At 28.6% G+C, this 4,808-nt stretch overlaps 1 long non-coding RNA gene across 1 annotated transcript in view; it reads right to left on the bottom strand.

Annotated features, from left to right (window-relative positions):
• LOC136796290 (uncharacterized) overlaps positions 1–4,808 on the bottom strand; it is a 532,642-nt gene that overhangs the window by 436,896 nt on the left and 90,938 nt on the right. The gene's annotated exons all lie outside the window — the stretch shown is intronic.

Raw genomic sequence — 4,808 nt, 5'->3', positions numbered from 1 at the left:
TATATCAAAAAATATTTACAAAACACTAGTGAAAATTATACTTCTTAATCTTCAAGTCTGACACCTGAAATAAAAATTTAGGTTGAATTCAATTTTGAATATATAGTATTAGATCAGATAGTCATTCCTAAATATACTTTTGTTAAAATCATAATGTAATAATGGAATGAGGTTTTGTGGTGGATTAAAAACTGAAGTTTGTAGTATAATGAGAGATATGGTCGTTAATTTCAATTACCGGAGAAAAATTAATATCTCATTGCTTTACTAAAATCAAGCGGAATGGAATTTCAGGGAGCTATATAACGATGAGAGGATAATTGGGAAATATCAGCTAACGAGTATTCTCATGGGAAAAATATTTTCAGTGGCATTTTTGTTACAATCAGATATCCCTGATCTTTACAAAATTGATGAGAGGTCAACACTGTTTTTTTTTTTAATTTAGATTAATTCCGAGTCTTTTATTGGTCGATGATCTATATCATTTATTTAATGATTTAAAAAACAATTATTTAATTTAATTTTTATTGTCTTATGTAACAAAATTAGTAAAAGGTTTACTACAACCTTTTCTGCTGAGTAAAAACTGCATCTGAGATGATACGTAGACATTACCGTTGTGATCTAAGTATTTTTGTTTTATCTGTATTTTCCATTTTTATATCATGGAACAATTAATAGCTGATTGTTTTCCATTCATTTTGTAAAACGTTGTAGATTATTTAGTTTACACTATGAAAATGATCGATAAAACTGAAAAAAAATATCGTCCGTCGATCTCAGCTATTATTTATTTTACTAAAACTTTTTGGTATAGAAGTAGTTAAATGAGAGAAATTACAAAGTTAATGAATTAAATTTAAATAAATAATAAAGGCCTAACGAATCCGAAGGTTCGATGCCGATACCACCAAACACTCTCTGCATACATCCTTCGAGTGATGCCCCTCCAAACCCAATTCCACTAAATCAGTTTTAACACAATCCTCCCATCTACGTTTCAGTCTATCCCTCGGATGTTTATCCGCTGGTTCAGTGTTTATTAACATTTTAGGGATCCGCTCGTTACTAAGCCCTACAACCTTACATGTCCATCTTACACGCCGCAATGCTATAGTTTGAATTATATTTACCGGGTCTTGGTCCTTTAATTCAGCGTTGTGTAATCTAAATTCTCCCGTTAATTCATCCTTTTTCGGACCGAATATTTTGCGTAATACTTTATTTTCGAAAACCTTAAGACGCTGTTCATCCCTTAGTGTAAGCGCCCAAGTTTCACATCCATAAGGAACAGTGGGAAGGATAATGGTTTTGTAAATTCTTATTTTTAAGTTTTTCGATAGAAGGCGCGAACTAAGCAGTTTCCAAATTGAAAAAATAACAAGCATTTCTCGCCTTCAACCTATCTTTTATTTCCTCATTAATTTCGTTTTTTCTAGTTACTGTAGAACCTAAATACTTAAACCTATCTACCTTTTCAAACGCATTACCTTCTATATCTATATCACCGAAAAATATTAAATAACTTGAATTAATAATTTAAAAAAATACACTCTCATAGACAATCTTATCTATAAATTACACACCAGTTAAATTTATTTTTTCACTATATTTCTCTAATACTATATTATAATAGGGTAATTTTAATTATCGAGGGGGTAATTTTAAGCTACTTTCCCAAATTTAAATGAACTATTCCTTGATCAAGTTCAGTACTTCTTTATTGAAAAAGAACTGTTGAAAAAAAGTGCGTAAACAAAGGGACATTTTCGGCCCCGTTAAGAATTAATAAACATAAAAATAACAGATGTTAAAAGAATGAAAAATGTTATAAATAGTCAGACATAGTTGAAGTTTTAAATACATAATTTTAAAATTATGTTGCTTTTCTAAGTAACTTGCTATTTGAACAAATTATTTTTAATAAATTATTTAAAGTTATTACTTTCCATCGATCATTTTTCAAGTAAACATTTGAAATAAATACTCAAACTGCTTACTATAATGTTCATTATTTTTAATAGTTAATGATGAAAAGATAGAAAAAATTATAAAATTTAAACATCAGTTTTTAATTTTTATTTACTTATTAAGTGAAAAAAAAAAGTTTTCCTTCTTATTCCTACTTCTAATTTTACTTTTGTTTTAATATAGTTTCATTTGAAAAGCTATACTAGTTCAGTTTAATTTAAAAAAATGTCACTTGTTTTTTCCAAATATTTAGTTACTATTAAACTTTTGACCATTAGTATATTTTAAAAAAATATATACTTGGATAAGTTAGAGGAATTAATTTTTCTAAATTAAATATTTAGAAAAAAATAGAGGATTTATAAAAGCTGAAGCGTGAGTCTTAATTAAACTAACTTAATCCTTTAGAAACGTTACATGCTCTACCACATCTATTGTTCAGATTTCTGAACATAGCCTCCTTTAGTTTCACCCGTTAGTCAGCTGTCATCTAAAGCAGACATCTAACATCAGGTGTTAAGGAGACTCCGTTCTACTGCGTACAACCGTCAAACCGCCTCGTGCAGAAGATGGTACCGTCAGCACCTCTGAGCCAGATCCAGCCATAGGTCCATCCTTGAGTTGCTTCAAAGTACAGTATAATCTCGGCAATGCGAACTAAGGTTGTTAAGATTACTGACAATTTCGGATTAAAGAAAGTATTAAGAAAAATGGTATAAAAAAATTCAACAATATGATTGTACATAACAATTATATTTTATTTTTTTTTTTAATTTGACAGTTAGAAGTTTTATGGAGTATTTTTTTAATAAGTCGATTTTTTATTGTCAGGTGCTTCGATTCTTATAAGGTCGCTGTTCACCATCCCCTTCTTGGGGCTACACTTATGTTTTCCTTTAAATTCACATTAACGCTAAGTGATGATTTAATTTATTATAATTATAAGATTGTTTATTTTTAAGTGACCAGCAAAGAGCATAAAAAAATATGAGTGAAAAAAGCATTAAAAAAAATATCATTATATGGATTTATTTAAAATTTGATAAAAAAAAAATTATGTCACCAATAAAATTTGTAAAATACATTATATCTTCTGTTGATTAAATTAGTTTTACAGAATCAAATTATTTATACAATTAATATTTTGTATTTCTAATTCCAAAAAAATGTATTATGAAAAATTTCATAGTAATTAGATAATCGAAACTGTAAAAGTTTCCATTTCCAATTTTCATAGTGATTACAATAGATAATAACGCCTAAATATATAGAAGTTTTTTTAAATGCGCACTTTCATTTGAAAACGAAAATGTTATTGCCTGCTGAATTTTCTCAAATAAACTAAATTTTTTTTTTCTGAACGCCAGTTCAGATTACTAGAGTGTTTGGAGTACCGAAGTTCAAATTACCATGATTACACTGCAAAAATAAATTTAACAGTGCCCATGATGCTCAAAATAACATCACATAGCTTTTTCATTCCTCCTTCAAGATTAAAAATAAAATAAAAATATTACTAAAACTATACGAAATAACAAAAAAATAAACGAAAATATAAGATAATTAAGTTGAAACTTTTTTTTCTTATTCAAAAATCTCTTAAATAACATATATTTGGCAAATAAAGGTCCAGTCACACCTCCCATTTAATCAATTAGAATTAATTTTCATTAAAATATTATACATCAAGAACTAATACAGCTTAACTATTGCTTAAATAATCAATTGGGGAAGAATTCCCTAGACTATGATATAAGGAATGAAAGGTATAATAAAGAAAGAGTCGACCTAGGCATATCCATTGTTGGACCCTCTCGAATGGATATGAATCGGTCTTAACTCCTTACGCACACTGGACCACATTGTGCAAGGCACCCAAGTTTAATGCATTGAGCTTACATCTCTTTGCCTCCTGAATTATTGGACCAAACGATTTTTAATACTGCAAGCAGTGCCACTTTTGCAATGCTGAATCATTCATGAAATGAAGCAATGACATAAAAGTTTCTCGCACTATATTTTATTGTGTAATAGAAATTGCAATAAATACCAGTAAGCAGGCAATCTCAGTGACGGGAAATTTATTTTATTTTCTGTTAGCGATGGTTAGACCCAATGCCTACGAAAATGAGCCTCCTTGGCAATAGGAAAAAATTTCTTTTAAAATACCAGAAAATTACATTGCTATCAATGGGTATTTTCTCTACACGCCTGTTACACTCCATTTTAACTAAGATCAAATTTGTATTCAAGAATGTATTATATAATATACAGTTGTAAATTTCAATAAAGATATAAAAAAAAAATACCAAACTATAACTTTACAAGACATAACTAAACCTTTCAGGACTGAGTGTGGATGTGAATGAGTTGTCTAAGCTCTACTGCTAATGAAGGTATATGACACAATGTAACAAGTACACAATCAATTTTTAAAAAATGTCACTTAAAAACTTATCATAAAAATATACAATAATATATTCCTAAAAAATGTGATATTCATTTTATTCATCTCTAACGGTTGAATGTAATCTAGATGTATTTGTGAATTTCTCTGTGTTTGTCAGAAAATTGTCTTTATTTTGGTCAACTTCACTAAGCTCATTAAATTGGTAACTATAATAGCATGAATCATGATTCCATCCCGAAATTAGTCAAATCTATATTTAATGTTTTCGATGAATATATCAAATAAATACTATAATATATGTCAAGTCTTATGTAAGTCAAGTTATTTTAATGTGACAAGGCCGTTTCCAATTCGTATCTTATGTCTCCCTATCATATCAAAACAGCTTGACACAATAGATTGGAATCGATTGCATTGCTCTACC

The sequence above is a fragment of the Halyomorpha halys genome, unplaced genomic scaffold (genome assembly GCF_000696795.3).
Source record: "Halyomorpha halys isolate HHAL.00 unplaced genomic scaffold, Hhal_1.1 Scaffold232.1, whole genome shotgun sequence".
In the NCBI taxonomy this organism is placed as follows: domain Eukaryota; kingdom Metazoa; phylum Arthropoda; class Insecta; order Hemiptera; family Pentatomidae; genus Halyomorpha; species Halyomorpha halys.
This window is presented reverse-complemented; position numbering and strand designations above follow the sequence as displayed.